Source organism: Bubalus kerabau, chromosome 3 (genome assembly GCF_029407905.1).
Source record: "Bubalus kerabau isolate K-KA32 ecotype Philippines breed swamp buffalo chromosome 3, PCC_UOA_SB_1v2, whole genome shotgun sequence".
Lineage (NCBI taxonomy): Eukaryota > Metazoa > Chordata > Mammalia > Artiodactyla > Bovidae > Bubalus > Bubalus kerabau.
Window position 1 is genome coordinate 142,352,301 of NC_073626.1, and position 16,327 is coordinate 142,368,627.

The following is a 16,327-nucleotide window of genomic DNA, read 5'->3' on the forward strand; positions in this document are numbered from 1 at the left end:
GAGCTCTTTTATCTACTAGAAGCGGACTCTGATAATAAGGCAGAACCTCCTAGGCAAGTTCCTTTGGCAATAGAGGCTCTTTTGGCCAGGAGGCTATTGGTGATGAGGAGGGAGATGGATTCTAGTAATTTATACAGTAGACTAGGAAGGAGTATCTCTTCAAAGTATCAGGACAAAGATAGTGTTTAGATGAATCCCCAGGTATAGAGAACTTGAGATCTTAAAGAATTACACTATCCCATCACCAAGTCTTATACATTCCACACTTGATCTTAGCCAAAAGCCCGAGAAGCAATATAAATTCTATCTCCTAAACATCTCTCAAATTAAGTCCTCTTTTCTCCTTGGACTGCTGCTGCTGCTAAGTCGCTTCAGTCGTGTCCGACTCTGTGCGACCCCATAGACAGCAGCCTACCAGGCTCCCCTGTCCTTGGGATTCCCCAGGCAAGAACACTGGAGTGGGTTGCCATTTCCTTCTCCAATGCATGAAAGTGAAAAGTGAAAGTGAAGTCGCTCAGTTGTGTCCGACTCTAGCAACCCCATGAACTGCAGCCCACCAGGCTCCTCCGTCCATGGGATTTTCCAGGCAAAAGTACTGGAGTGGGGTGCCATTGCCTTCTCCGCTCCTTGGACTAGTCAGATCCAAATACTATACAGCCTAGATTACTGTAACATTCTGCTAGCTGGTCTTCCTTCCTGTCATTAGTCTCAGCCAATTCTGATTTATTACCCACATAACTGTCAGCATGATCCATCTGCATGAATGAGATCATGACAGATCCTTGTTTGAAACCTTATACTGAATTTCATGTCCTTCATGCTTCCTCTTTTGCAAGACTCAGACATTTCCTTAGCATGCAGTCCTTCTCTGCTTTTTTGGCGTCATTCTTTGCCATCCTTTAACTCAATCACTATGGTATAGCTAATCTGAACTACATGCACACCAAATGTGTTATGATCTCTTAGGCCTTTCTGCTATTCCATATATTGCTAGTCAAGATCCTAACTCTTATCTGTTGTCCTCTGATAAGTCTTCTCTCCTTCCCAAACTCAAACTGTATTAAGTACTCCACACTCCATACTCCATCCCACAGTATGAGAGGTTTACTTTCATAACAGAACTTAAATTACAGAAAAGTAACTGCTTCCCTGCTGGCTCAGCTGGTAAAGAATCCACTTGCAATGCGGGAGACCTGGGTTCGATCCCTGGATTGAGAAGATCCCCTGGAGAAGGGAAAGGCTACGCACTCGAGTATTCTGGCCTGGAGAATACCATGGACTATAGTCCATGGGGTCACAAAGAGTTGGAAACAACTGAGCGACCTTCACTTTCAACTGCCTTCTGATCTGGCTTCTACTATTCTGTACTTTTTTTTTTTTTTTTTTTTTTAAGGCAGTGGCCATGTCTTTTATCTTTGCCACTCCAGCATTCAGTGCAGTTCTTGGTATAGATATTATATACTCAACGAATATTTTTAAATGAATGCCAGGTTCTATATACTAGACAAGCTGTCGAGGAGGTGGTGGTCTAGTAGTAACAATAAATTAAATTCACATAACAAAACACAAGGCATATAGATGTACCATAAGTGAGGTTTAAAAGAAATGCTTTGGTTATTTTAAGGAGAAAGTTCTCAATTCCAATTTTAGTGTGAAGTTGGGATACAAAATGGAGAAGGGTCAAGGGAGAAGAGTCATTTGAGATGAATTTTGACAAAAGGAATTTTAATACTTGGAGATGTAGCAAGTATAGGAATAGGTTAGGTCACATACTGACATATTAAAGCTGAGAGGGTAATATAAAATCATAGAGCAGTCCAACTGAGCAAGTAAGAATACTGGGGGAAAAAAGCTGGAGAAGTAGGTCAGGCTTTAAATGTTGGCTGAGAACTCAGTATTTAATTTAGAAGACAACTATAGTATAATTGGGCTTCCCAGTTAAAGGCAGTAATTAGCAGAAGAGAGACTATTAGAGAGATTGTAATAGTCCGAGTAAGGAGTAACAAAGTCCTCTTTGACAAATAATACAATATAGACAGGCAGAGTCTGGATCACTTATAAGTGGTATGATTTTGAACATGTTACTTAAACTGGCAAACCCCAAGTTTCCTCGTTTATTTCAAAAGACTGCTGTGGTTAAATTTATGTAAAGAGATTAGCACAGTGCTTGGCATGTACCAAGTGTTTGAATTAATCAGTGATATTTCAGCAGGAACTGATAAAAATTCAACTCAAATCAGCATAAGAAATTAAGGAAAATTATTAAAAAGCTATTGACAAGCTCAATAGAATGGGACGAAGAGCCCAGAAATAGAACAACACAAATATAGTCAAAATATTCTTTGACAAAGGATCAAGGCAATACAATGGAGAAAAGATAATCTTTTCAACAAATGGTACCAGCACAACTGTATATCCATGTATTTAAAAAATGAATTTACACACAGATCTTATACCTGACACAAAAATTAACTCAAAAGATATCATAGTCATATATGTAAAATGTAAAACAGTAAAATTCCTTGAAGATAACATACAAGAAACTCTAGGTGACCTTGGGTTTGGCAATGACTTTTAAGAAACAGTTCATGAAAGAAAAAATTGATAAGTTGGATTTCACTAAAATTTAAAACTTCTTCATTGTGAAAGACACTATTAACAGAATGAAAGACAATCCATAGGCTGGGAGAAAATCTTTGCCAAATACATATCTGGTAAAGGACTTGTATCCAAAATGTATATAGAACTCTTACAACTCAGCAATAAGAAAAAAAAAAAAAAACCATGGCAAGTAAGCATATGGAAAGACACTCAACATATGTCATCAGAGAATTGCAAAACGAAACAATGAGATGCCATTACACGTCTATTAGAATGGCTAAAAGCCAAAACACCGACGATACCAAATGCTGGTGAGAATGTCGAGCAACAGGAATTCTCATTCACTGCTAGTAGGAATGCAAAAACAGTAGTCATTTTGGAAGACAGTTGGCAGCTTCTTACAAAACTAAACATACTCTTAGCATATGATCCATCAACCCTATATGCCTTGGTATTTACCGAAATGACTTGGAAAATTGACGTCCATGCAAAAACCTCTGCACAAGTATTTATAGTAGTTTTATTCATAATTGCCAAAACTTGGAAGCAATCAAGATGTTCTTCAATAAGTAAATGGATAAAGAACCTGTAGTACAGCAATACAATGGATTAGTCAGCAATAAAAAGAAATGAGCTATTAAGCCACAAAAAAAACATGGAGGAAACTTGAACGCATATTGCTAAGTGAAAAAAGTTAATCTGAAAAGCCTACATACTAGATAATTCCAACTACATGACATACTGGAAAGGGCAAAACTATAGAGACGACAGAAAGAACAGAGACTTCCAATAGTTCTGGGGAAGGGAGGAAAGGAAGGATAAAATAACTGGAGTATAGGAGATATTTAGAGTAGTGAAACTATACAGTTTGTTACTACAATGGTGGACACATGACATATATATCTGACAAAATCCACAAATATAAGAGACAAAAGTTGAACCATAATAAAACTACAAACTTAAGTAATTAACACTATTGGCTCACCAATTGTAACAAATATACCATTGTAATGGAAGATGTAATTATTACCATAATAAAACTAGAGTTGTGGGGAAGGGGAATATGGGAACTCTCTACACTTTCCATTCAGTTTTTCTGTAAATATAAAACTTTTCTAAAAATTAAGTTATAAATTTAAAAATTCACTAAACAGGGACTTTCTTGGCAAGACTCCACACTCCCAATGTAGGGGGCAAGGGTTTGAGATCCCTGGTTGGGGAAGATCCTGCATGCCATGCAGTCAAAAAAAGTAACATATATAAAATATAAATAATATACATAAAATTCATGCATTTTAATAAAATATGAAAAAGTTGTTCTTAAAAAAGGCTAGTGAGGTAATTCCCAGAAACAAAGGTGGCCCAGGACCTCAGGGACTAAAACTAAGATGTGATTCTCTTTGCTTTCTTTTGCTTTCATTCTCTGGTAAGTAAGGACTTTCTTCACATAAGAGGAACAATGACATTTCCTTTCCTCTGCAAAAAAATGCCTAGATGGATTTCGGAGGCTGGTGGCAGTGTGGGGAATCCAGAATATTAAATCAATGACAATTAAATTGAACCCTTGAAATATGGTGACTTATGTTATGTGATAGCAAACAACTGGCAAAACTGTTGCCTGCAGTAAGATAAAAATTAGCCCAATGAATTTTTTTTTTAATTGAACTTATATCCAAGCAGTTGTAGAAGTAATAACAGAGAGATCCCATATATCATTTGCTCAAGTTCCCCTAAAAATAACTAAAGGTAACATCTTGTACAACTATTCTTTGTGCTGAAGTCTATTTTACTTGATATTCATATTGCCTTTATTGCTTTAACACCCCAAAAAGATGTCCTTTCATTATGAGAGAGTCATTTCCTAGGCAAGTTGATAAGAAGTCTAGGGGTCCCCAAGGAGAGAGGGGTCTGGAATTCCCAAGGAGGAAGAAAGGACAAATGTTTTTTCCCTCTATATTCTTTATGATTATATAACAATAATGTATCCTGCTTAAGGACAGTCTCTGGATTAAATCTTCTGGCTAATCCTGTTAACTTAAAATGTAAATTATGGAAGTAGCTCTGGTGAGGTCTTTCAGTCAGTTCAGTTCCGTTCAGTCGCTCAGTCCTGTCCAACTCTTTCCAACCTCATGCACGGCAGGCCTCCCTGTCCATCACCAACTCCCAGAGTTCACTCAAACTCATGTCCATCGAGTCAGTGATGCCATCAACTTGGAGAAACCCTCTCGAGTTGAGATCCAGCCGTCTCATCCTCTGTCGTCCTATTTTCCTCCTGCCCCCAATCCCTCCCAGCATCAGAGTCTTTTCCAATGAGTCAACTCTTCGCATGAGGTGGCCAAAGTACTGGAGTTTCAGCTTTAGCATCATTCCTTCCAAGGAAATCCCAGGGCTGATCTCCTTCAGAATGGACTGGTTGGATCTCCTTGCAGTCCAAGGGACCCTCAAGAGTCTTTTCCAATACCACAGTTCAAAAGCATCAATTCTTCGGTGCTCAGCTTTCTTCACAGTCCAACTCTCACATCCATACATGACCACTGGAAAAACCATAGCCTTGACTAGACGGACCTTTGTTGGCAAAGTAATATCTCTGCTTTTCAATATGCTATCTACTACTACTACTACTACTAAGTCCCTTCAGTCGTGTCTGACTCTGTGCAACCCCATGGACTGCAGCCCACCAGGTTTCTCCATCTATGGGATTCTCCAGGCAAGAACACTGGAGTGGGTTGCCATTTCCTTCTCCAAATATGCTATCTAGGTTGGTCATAACTATTCTTCCAAGGAGTAAGCATCTTTTAATTTCATGCCTGCAGTCACCATCTGCAGTGATTTTGGAGCCCCCAAAAATAAAGTCTGATACTGTTTCTACTGTTTCCCCATCTATTTCCCATGAAGTGATGGGACCAGATGCCATGATCTTCGTTTTCTGAATGTTGAGCTTTAAGCCAACTTTTTCACTATCCTCTTTCACTTTCATCAAGAGGCTTTTTAGTTCCTCTTCACTTTCTGCCATAAGGGTGGTGTCATCTGCATATCTGAGGTTATTGATATTTCTCCCAGCAATCTTGATTCCAGCTTGTGCTTCCTCCAGCCCAGCGTTTCTCATGATGTACTCTGCATAGAAGTTAAATAAGCAGGGTGACAATATACAGCCTTGACGTACTCCTTTTCCTATTTGGAACCAGTCTGTTGTTCCATGTCCAGTTCTAACTGTTGCTTCCTGACCTGCATATAGGTTTCTCAAGAGGCAGGTCAAGTGCTCTGGTATTCCCATCTCTTCCAGAATTTTCCACAGTTTATTGTGATCCACACAGTCAAAGGCTTTGGCATAGTCAATAAAGCAGAAATAGATGTTTTTCTGGAACTCTCTTGCTTTTTCCATGATCCAGCAGATGTTGGCAATTTGATCTCTGGTTCCTCTGCCTTTTCTAAAATCAGCTTGAACATCTGGAATTTCATGGTTCACGTATTGCTGAAGCCTGGCTTGGAGAATTTTGAGCATTACTTTACTAGCGTGTGAGATGAGTGCAATTGTGCAGTAGTTTGAGCATTCTTTGGCATTGCCTTTCTTTGGGATTGGAATGAAAACTGACCTTTTCCAGTCCTGTGGCCACTCTGAGTTTTCCAAATTTGCTGGCATATTGAGTGCAGCACTTTCACAGCATCATCTTTCAGGAGTTGAAATAGCTCCACTGGAATTCCATCACCTCCACTAGCTTTGTTCGTAGTGATGCTTTCTAAGGCCCACTTGACTTCACATTCCAGGATGTCTGGCTCTAGATGAGTGATCACACCATCGTGATTATCTTGGTCGTGAAGATCTTTTTGGTACAGTTCTTCTGTATATTCTTGCCACCTCTTCTTAATATCTTCTGCTTCTGTTAGGTCCATACCATTTCTGTCCTTTATCGAGCCCATCTTTGCATGAAATGTTCCCTTGGTATCTCTAATTTTCTTGAAGAGATCCCTAGTCTTTCCCATTCTGTCGTTTTCCTCTATTTCTTTGCATCGATCGCTGAGGAAGGCTTTCTTATGTCTTTCTTGCTATTCTTTGGAACTCTGCATTCAGATGCGTATATCTGTCCTTTTCTCCTTTGCTTTTTGCTTCTCTTCTTTTCACAGCTATTTGTAAGGCCTCCTCAGACAGCCATTTTGCTTTTTTGCATTTCTTTTCCATGGGGATGGTCTTGATCCCTGTCTCCTGTACAATGTCATGAACCTCCGTCCATAGTTCATCAGGCACTCTATCTATCAGATCTCATCCCTTAAATCTATTTCTCACTTTCACTGTATAATCATAAGTTATTTGATTTAGGTCATACCTGAATGGTCTAGTGGTTTTCCTTACTTTCTTCAATTTCAGTGTGAATTTGGCAATAAGGAATTCATGATCTGAGCCACAGTCAGCTCCTGGTCTTGTTTTTGTCGACTGTATAGAGCTTCTCCATCTTTGGCTGCAAAGAATATAATCAGTCTGATTTCGGTGTTGACCATCTGGTGATGTCCATGTGTACCATCTTCTCTTGTGTTGTTGGAAGAGGGTGTTTGCTATGACCAGTGCATATAATCATTAGTACAGAGCTTAAGGAAAAACAAAGATGGTAAAGCATTTGCCTACAATGCGGGAAACCCGGGTTCAATCCCTGGGTCAGGAAGATACTCTGGAAAAGGAAATGGCAACCCACTCCAGTACTCTTGCCTGGAAAATGCCATGGACAGAGAAGCCTGGTAGGCTACAGTCCATGGGGTCACAAAGAGTCGGACACAACTGAGCAACTTCACTTCACTTAAGGAAAAACATACCTTTGAGCAAAATGAGCTGTTTTCTTGTATAATCATTAACTCTGGGCTTAAAGAAAGTTAGTCTTAAAGATGGTTGTCATAACAACTCATTGTTTAAGAAAAAACGTCTGATGTGACTAAGTTAGGACAAAACAATATAGAAAAAATGTTTGTCCCTTTTACCTTGAGAACCCTGGACCCCTTTTTCTTCTCCTTGAGGGCCCTGGACTCCTTATCAACCTACCTAAGAATTAGCTCTCTCAATGGTAGCTATCACTTTTCTGGGGCTGGAGATGGAGTGGCTAGAGACAGAGCCATGTGTAAGTTGGGGATTGTCCTATGTTCAGTGGGTGTCACTACCTATCGGGGCGGTATAGGGTCCCAATGTGTAGAAGCCCTGAGGATTAGGTCTGAGCTGATTTTGTTCCTTCTAAGCATAAGATCTATCCCCTCCTGGTAACAGCACCTTTGTCTCAGAGGGAAGGGGAGCTGAAGCAAGAGGGGCCAGAGTGAATACCTAGTGCTATGTAGGTTTTTAATTTCTTTCAGCAATGTTTTATAGCTTTCAGTATACAAGTTTTTACTTTATTTATTAAGTTCAGTTCAGTTCAGTTGCTCAGTCGTGTCCGACTCTTTGCGACCCCATGAATTGCAGCACGCCAGGCCTCCCTGTCCATCACCAACTCCCGGAGTTCACTCAAACTCACGTCCATCGAGTTAGTGATGCCATCCAGCCATCTCATCCTCTGTCGTCCCCTTCTCCTCCTGCCCCCAATCCCTAAATATTTTATTCTTTTTGATGCTATTATAAGTGGAATTATTTTTTTAATTTCATTTTTAGATTATTCATTGCTAGTGTAGAGCAATACAATTAATTGTTGTATATTGATCTTACATCCTGCAACCTTGCTGAACTTTATTATTTCTATTATTTTTTAGTGTATTCCTTAGGACTTTTGATATACAAGATCACATCATCTGCATGGTATTACTTCTTCCCTTCCAGTCTGGATGGCTTGTACTTCTTTTTCTTATCTGTCTCTGCTTAAGCCTCTAGTACAATGTTGATTGTTGTGTGTTAGTACCTCAGTCATGTCCAACTCTTTGCAATCTCATGGTCTGTAGCCCAGCAGGCTTCTCTGTCCATGGAACTCTCCAGGCAAGAATACTGGAGTGAGTAGGCATTTCCTTCTCCAGGGGATCTCCCTGACCCAGGAATGAAACCCAGGTCTCCTACACTGCAGGCAGATTCTTCGCCGTCTGACCCACAAGGGAAGCACAATGTCAGTTAGAAATGGTAAAAGACATCTTTACCATGCTTGTGTTCTTAGGGGGCAAATATTCAGTCTTTCCATTAAAAATAATGTTAGTTATGGGTTTTTCACAGATGTCCTTTATCAGGTGGAAGAACCTATTGAGGTTCTATTTTGTTGAGTTCTTTCAAATGCTGTCTCTGGGTCTATTAATATGATCAAGTAATTTTTGCTTTTTATTCTATTGCTATGGATTATAATGTTAATTGAACTTCTGTGACAAAGATTGAGAAATGCTGCATAGGAATGCTCTGATGTATTCAGCTTATAATGATTCAAGTGTTAATTAATATTTCCTTTTGATTTTATTACTAAGGTAAAGCAGAATAGAAATTTAATAAAGATTGTAACCTTGCTGAAAAAAAAAATGTGAAAACAATCTTGCATTCCTGGGACAAATTCTACTTTGTCAAGGTGTTTAATTCTTTATTGTATGCTGCTGGATTTGGCTTCCAAGTATTTTGTGGAGGATTTATTATGTTTCTAACTGATATTTCCCATCCTCTTCATACTGGGTAAAGTACAATGCATGCAAATATGGTCAGCCAAATCATTGCATTTGAGAGTTCACTGAGTGTTAAAGATAATTCTTAAGGTCCTGACATGTAGCAATTTGTATTTCGCTAAAGCTTGGATTTTGCCATGCACATGTTTCAATCATATGCTACAAGTGTCACTTAACTAGCAAGATTAGTCAAAAAATAAGCTTTCAAATTCCCAAATAGCTTTATCCTTTAATCTTGTTTTATCAGGCATTTGGGGGGCAAAATTATATGCTAGAGTTCCATACCTCATGTGAAGTTCATTCCTCTCAATGTCCAGTTCTGGTAGAAGCTTATTAAAACACACCAAAAAACACCTGTCCAAAACCAAGAAAAATTGAAAAGAATTAAAACATTTATTGGAATCTCTCAAAAAATATCAGATGGGATCCAATTCAAATCCCAACAACAAAAAAACTTGTTAAAATCATCACCCCTCTCCCATTCTTTTCCATTAAATTCCTCACAGGAACCAATTTTAAGATTTCCAGTATCCATTCATTTTACCTTTTAGTAAAGAAATAGCACATATGTGGCCCACAGGCCATATTTGGCCTATGCATACATTTAATTTGATACATGTTTTAAAAATAAATTTAATTTGTTGTCAACATTGGTAAATTGAGAAATGATACATAAAAATCTGATATATCTGATGTCCCTTGAAAAATCTGAAAGTTTGGCTAAATGTTGCCTTCATTTTATAACTGGTGGGTGGTAAACAGTGACTGCCTCCTTCAAATATGACATGTCCTTTCAATCTGCTACTGTCTTTACCACTCCCTATTATATTACAGAGGATCAGTTTTATTATTTATGATGTAGGCCTATCCTCTGTAGACACTGGAGTTTGTGACCTTTTAATGCTGTTATTTTCAATGTAAATTAGTTTTTCTAGGATTCCTTTCAATTTTGCAACTTTTTCTATTTATTATATTAAGTTGTAAAACAAAAGTTCTGAGAGTCCGAAGGACTGCTTGAGAACTGTCAAGAGTCCAGAGATGAGCCATGGCCTTCTGGGCACTATAAGCATAATAAAATCCTTGTAGAGATCTCTGTTAGAAAGGAGGGGTAAACTCAAACAACTGGTTACAGTAGCTTTGTATATGTAAGACATCTAGCAAAAAAGGAAAGTGCAGCTCTCAGAAAGAATAAAGAGAAAGTAGGGCTGTCTGTGCTCATGATTGTTAGAAAAGTTGTTGCTGTTTAGTCACTAAGTTGTGACCAACTCTTTTGAGATCCCATAGACTGTTGCCTGCCAGGGTCCTCTGTGCCATAGGATATCCTAGGCAAGAATACTGGAATGGGTTGCCATTTCCCTCTCCAGGCGATCTTCCCAACCCAGGGATTCAGCCACATCTCCTGAATTGGTAGGTAGATTCTTGACTACTGAACCACCTGGGAACCCCCTGTCAGAAAGTACATGTGTGCTAAGTCACTTCAATTGTGTCCAACTCTTTGTGACCCCATGGACTGTAGCCTGCCAGGCTCCTCTATCCTTGGGATTTTCCAGGCAAGAATACTGGAGTGGGTTCCCATTTCCTAGACCCAGGGTTCCCAGGGATCAACTCAAGACTCTTATGTCTCCTGCAACAGCAGATAGGTTCCTTATCACTAGTACTACCTGGTTAGAAAAGTAGTGATTTACAAAATAGGAAAAAAGAAGAGGGGATGGAGAAAGAAAATAGGTATTACAGTAATATTAATGCGACCTATGAGAAGGAATTACAATGTTAATAACTTACCTTAAATGACACAATTCATACAGACATATGATGGAGAGTTATTACTTTTTCCAGAAGTGGCTCCTGTAGGGTTGTGTAAATTTTTCACTGTGGGGGGAAAATCTTGTGCTTACTTTAGTCTGTTTCTTTATTCTGCCCTTTAAATCTTTATTTGTATTTCTCATAGACTTTAATTACCATAGAGTTACTGAAACAACTGTATATTTAATGGTTACTACAATTAATACTCTTTCTAAAACATAAGAACTCCCCATCTCTATCAAGAGTGACAGACAATTAAAAGGTCAATCTAAAAATAAGAGCAAAAAAGTCAAAATTTGCATTTGGAGTATGTGAACATGTTTGAGCTTTTGGATTATATTTCAGTACCTTCTACCTAACAAAAGATAGTAATGTGATTCACAGAATAGGATGGATGCTGATGGCCAAAATATGGTTCAGTTCAGTTCAGTTCAGTCGCTCAGTCCTGTCTGACTCTTTGCCACCCCATGAATCACAGCACGCCAGACCTCCCTGTCCATCACCAACTCCTGGAGTTCACCCAAACTCATGTCCAATGAGTCGGTGATGCCATCCAGCCATCTCATCTTCTGTCGTCCCCTTCTCCTCCTGCTCCCAATCCCTCCCAGCATCAGAGTCTTTTCCAATGAGTCAACTCTTCATATGAGGTGGCCAAAGTATTGCAGTTTCAGCTTTAGCCTCAGTCCTCCCAAAGAACACCCAGGACTGATCTCCTTTAGAATGGACTGGTTGGATCTCCTTGCAGTCCAAGGGACTCTCAAGAGTCTTCTCCAACACCACAGTTCAAAAGCATCAATTCTTCAACACTCAGCTTTCTTCACAGTCCAACTCTCACATCCATACATGACCACTGGAAAAACCATAGCCTTGACTAGATGGACCTTTGTTGGCAAAGTAATGTCTCTGCTTTTGAATATGCTATCTAGGTTGGTCATAACTTTCCTTACAAGGAATAAGCGTCTTTTAATTTCATGGCTGCAGTCACCATCTGCAGTGATTTTGGACCCCAAAAAATAAAGTCTGACACTGTTTCCCCATCTAATTCCCATGAAGTGATGGGACTAGATGCTATGATCTTAGTTTTCTGAATGTTGAGCTTTAAGCCAACTTTTTCACTCTCCTCTTTCACTTTCATCAAGAGGCTTTTGAGTTCCTCTTCACTTTCTGCCATAAGGGTGGTGTCATCTGCATATCTGAGGTTATTGATATTTCTCCCAGCATTCTTGATTCCAGCTTGTGCTTCTTCCAGCCCAGCGTTTCTCATGATGTACTCTGCATATAAGTTAAATAAGCAGGGTGACAATATACAGCCTTGACGTACTCCTTTTCCTATTTGGAACCAGTCTGTTGTTCCATGTCCAGTTCTAACTGTTGCTTCCTGACCTGCATATAGGTTTCTCAAGAGGCAGGTCAGGTGCTCTGTTATTCCCATCTTTTGAAGAATTTCCCACTGTTTATTGTGATCCACAGTCAAAGGCTTTGGCATAGTCCATAAAGCAGAAATGGATGTTTTTCTGGAACTCTCTTGCTTTTTCCATGATCCAGCAGATGTTGGCAATTTGATCTCTGGTTCCTCTGCCTTTTCTAAAACCAGCTTGAAATATGGTTATATATTCATTATTATATAATTAGCCTCTGCTTCTTTTTAACAAGCAGTAGATAGATTTATTTAGTAATAATAAATACTTTTGATTGGTCACACTATTATGATGTCTTGTGGAACTCAATAATTTAGAGTAGGCTAGCATATTACACAGGAGAGGCAATGGCACCCCACTCCAGCACTCTTGCCTGGAAAATCCCATGGATGGAGGAGCCTGCTGGGCTGCAGTCCATGGGGTCGCTAAGACTCAGACACGACTGAGCGACTTCACTTTCACTTTTCACTTTCATGCATTGGAGAAGGAAATGGCAACCCACTTCAGTGTTCTTGCCTGGAGAATCCCAGGGGCAGGAGAGCTTGGTGGGCTGATGTCTATGGGGTCACACAGAGTCGGACACGACTGAAGTGACTTAGCAGCAGCAGCATATTACACTGCTATGAAGTTACTTACATATGGGGAATATATAAGAAAATTACATTTTATCATTTGCTCATTTGTGCTATTTCAAGGCTATTAATACTTGATATATAGAGTAAAGAAAACAGTATGTGTACTCAAGCACACACATATATAGACTCAGAACAGTTAATATATGAAATGACTAGTTCAATCCCTGGTCTATAGTATGCCTCAATAAGTGTTGGCTGTAATATTTTAATTCTCACTAATATTCTCTCCCACAAGATTTTTTAGAGTTCCTTGCCTCACAAGCACTTGAGTTTAGAATACTGGACTCTGTCTTCCCTTCTCTGTCTTTAGCATACATTTTGCCAAACCTTATTCATACATAGAGCTTTCCTGGTGGCTCAGTACTAAAGAATCCACCTGCCAATGCAAGAGACACTGGTTTGATCCCTGAGTCAGGAAGATCACCTGAAGAAGAAAATGGCAAACCACCCCAGGATTCTTGTCTGGAAAATCTCATGGGCAGAGGAGGCTGGTGGGTTACAGTCAATGGTGTCCCAAAGAGTTGGACACAACTTAGTGACTAAACAACAATAGCAATTTATTTATAAACAACTGGCCACAGATTAATATATCCCCATGGAAAAGAAATGCAAAAAAGCAAAATGGCTGTCTGAGGAGGCCTTACAAATAGCTGTGAAAAGAAGAGAAGTGAAAAGCAAAGGAGAAAAGGAAAGATATAAGCATCTGAATGCAGAGTTAAAAAGAATAGCAAGAAGAGATAAGAAAGCCTTCCTCAGCGATCAATGCAAAGAAATAGAGGAAAACAACAGAATGGGAAAGACTAGGGATCTCTTCAAGAAAATTAGAGATACCAAGGGAACATTTCATGCAAAGATGGGCTCGATAAAGGACAGAAATGGTATGGACCTAACAGAAGCAGAAGATATTAAGAAGAGGTGGCAAGAATATACAGAAGAACTGTACAAAAAAGATCTTCACAACCCAGATAATCACGATGGTGTGATCACTCATCTAGAGCCAGACATCCTGGAATGTGAAGTCAAGTGGGCCTTAGAAAGCATCACTACGAACAAAGCTAGTGGAGGTGATGGAATTCCAGTGGAGCTATTTCAACTCCTGAAAGATGATGCTGTGAAAGTGCTGCACTCAATATGCCAGCAAATTTGGAAAACTCAGAGTGGCCACAGGACTGGAAAAGGTCAGTTTTCATTCCAATCCCAAAGAAAGGCAATGCCAAAGAATGCTCAAACTACTGCACAATTGCACTCGTCTCACACGCTAGTAAGCAATGCTCAAAATTTTCCAAGCCAGGCTTTAGCAATACATGAACCATGAACTTCCAGTTGTTCAAGGTGGTTTTAGAAAAGGCAAAGGAACCAGAGATCAAATTGCCAACATCTGCTGGATCATGGAAAAAGCAAGAGAGTTCCAGAAAAACATCCATTTCTGCTTTATTGACTATGCCAAAGCCTTTGACTATGTGGATCACAATACACCGTGGAAAATTCTTCAAGAGATGGGAATACCAGACCACCTGATCTGCCTCTTGAGAAATTTGTATGCAGGTCAGGAAGCAACACTTAGAACTGAACGTGGAACAACAGACTGGTTCCAAATAGGAAAAGGAGTACGTCAAGGTTGTATATTGTCACCCTGCTTATTTAACTTCTATGCAGAGTCCATCATGAGAAACGCTGGGCTGGAAGAAGCACAAGCTGGAATCAAGAATGCCAGGAGAAATATCAATAACCTCAGATATGCAGAAAGTGAAGAGGAACCCTTATGGCAGAACGTGAAGAGGAACTTTCATCAAGGAACTCTTGATGAAAGTGAAAGAGGAGAGTAAAAAAGCTGGCTTAAAACTCAACATTCAGAAAACGAAGATCATGGCATCTGGTCCTATCACTTCATGGGAATTAGATGGGGAAACAGTGGAAACAGTGTCAGACTTTATTTTTGGGGGCTCCAAAATCACTGCAGATGGTCACTGCAGCCATGAAATTAAAAGACACTTACTCCTTGGAAGAATAGTTATGACCAACCTAGATAGCATATTCAAAAGCAGAGACATTACTTTGCCAACAAAGGTCCGTCTAGTCAAGGCTATGGTTTTTCCTGTGGTCAGGTATGGATGTGAGAGTTGGACTGTGAAGAAAGCTGAGCATCGAGGAATTGATGCTTTTGAACTGTGGTGTTGGAGAAGACTCTTGAGAGTCCCTTGGACTGCAAGGAGATCCAACCAGTCCATTCTAAAGATCAGTCCTGAGTGTTCTTTGGAAGGACTGATGCTAAAGCTGAAACTCCAGTACTTTGGCCACCTCATGCGAAGAGTTGACTCATTGGAAAAGACTCTGATGCTGGGAGGGATTGGGGGCAGGAGGAGAAGGGGACAACAGAGGATGAGATGGCTGGATGGCATCACTGACTCGATGGACATTGAGTCTGAGTCAACTTGGGGAGTTGGTGATGGACAGGGAGGCCTGGCGTGCTGCAATTCATAGAGTCACAAAGAGTCAGACACAACTGAGCGACTGAACTGAACTGAACTGGCCACAGATTGTTGTTGGACATCTACCACATTCCTATTTTTCAAGCTGGTTTTTGAAAATCCTAAAAAGCAAATCTCGTTGGTGGCAAACACCAATGACAGGAAATATGTAACAACTAACGCTTTTTCTGTGTCCTGCTCCCTGATGCCAATCAGAGATGCATTAGACTTCATATCTAAATCCCCAAGAATCTAGAAATTTTTGTGTACCTACAAAAAAACTCAAGGGTGTGAGAAAAAGGCATGTAGAAGGGGATGACAGAAGATGAGCTGATTGGATGGCATCACCAACTCAATCAACTTGAGTTTGAGCAAACTCCAGCCGATGGTGAAGGATGGGAAAACCTGGAGCGCTGCAGTCCATGGGGTCAGAAAGAGTGGACACGACTGAGCGACTGAACAACAACAAGACTTCCCACAGATTTCTCTAAGAGGACAGAAGTACTCTAATGTCTTCGGGGTTGTGTCTCTTTTAAGGCTTCAAGGACTAGAAAAACCTCACCTGAAAAGTTGAGCCTAGAGAAAGGGAAGCATGGTTAACTCCAAACTCTACCCCATTACTGGACGCGACTCCCTGCTGCAGCGCTGGTATCACAACTGTTACCCTTTTTGCCGGGGATTCTGGGCTCATTCCCTCGCCTTTTCTCTTCTCAGACCTTTCCCCAGACTTCCGTTCAAACTTCCCGGCCAGGACAGAATCCACCAATCACAAACGTCCTTCCTCGGACCACGCCCCCTCATG

General features: G+C 40.0%; 1 long non-coding RNA gene across 5 annotated transcripts; it reads right to left on the reverse strand.

The window, feature by feature from the left end:
• Positions 1 to 1,451: 1,451 nt before the first annotated feature.
• LOC129646612 (uncharacterized) lies at positions 1,452 to 16,298 on the reverse strand. 5 transcript variants are annotated; one of them, XR_008712063.1, is made up of 7 exons: positions 16,088 to 16,298; positions 10,984 to 11,070; positions 9,487 to 9,555; positions 8,469 to 8,643; positions 6,924 to 7,149; positions 3,061 to 3,187; positions 1,452 to 2,945 (listed from the first exon to the last, which is right to left on the reverse strand). It is a non-coding gene; the product is annotated as an uncharacterized LOC129646612 (long non-coding RNA). The 5 variants fall into 5 exon arrangements; XR_008712062.1 differs by having other exon boundaries at positions 1,452 to 2,948; positions 16,088 to 16,295; XR_008712065.1 differs by lacking the exon at positions 3,061 to 3,187 and having other exon boundaries at positions 1,452 to 2,948; positions 16,088 to 16,297.
• Between the last annotated feature and the right edge of the window lie 29 nt (positions 16,299 to 16,327).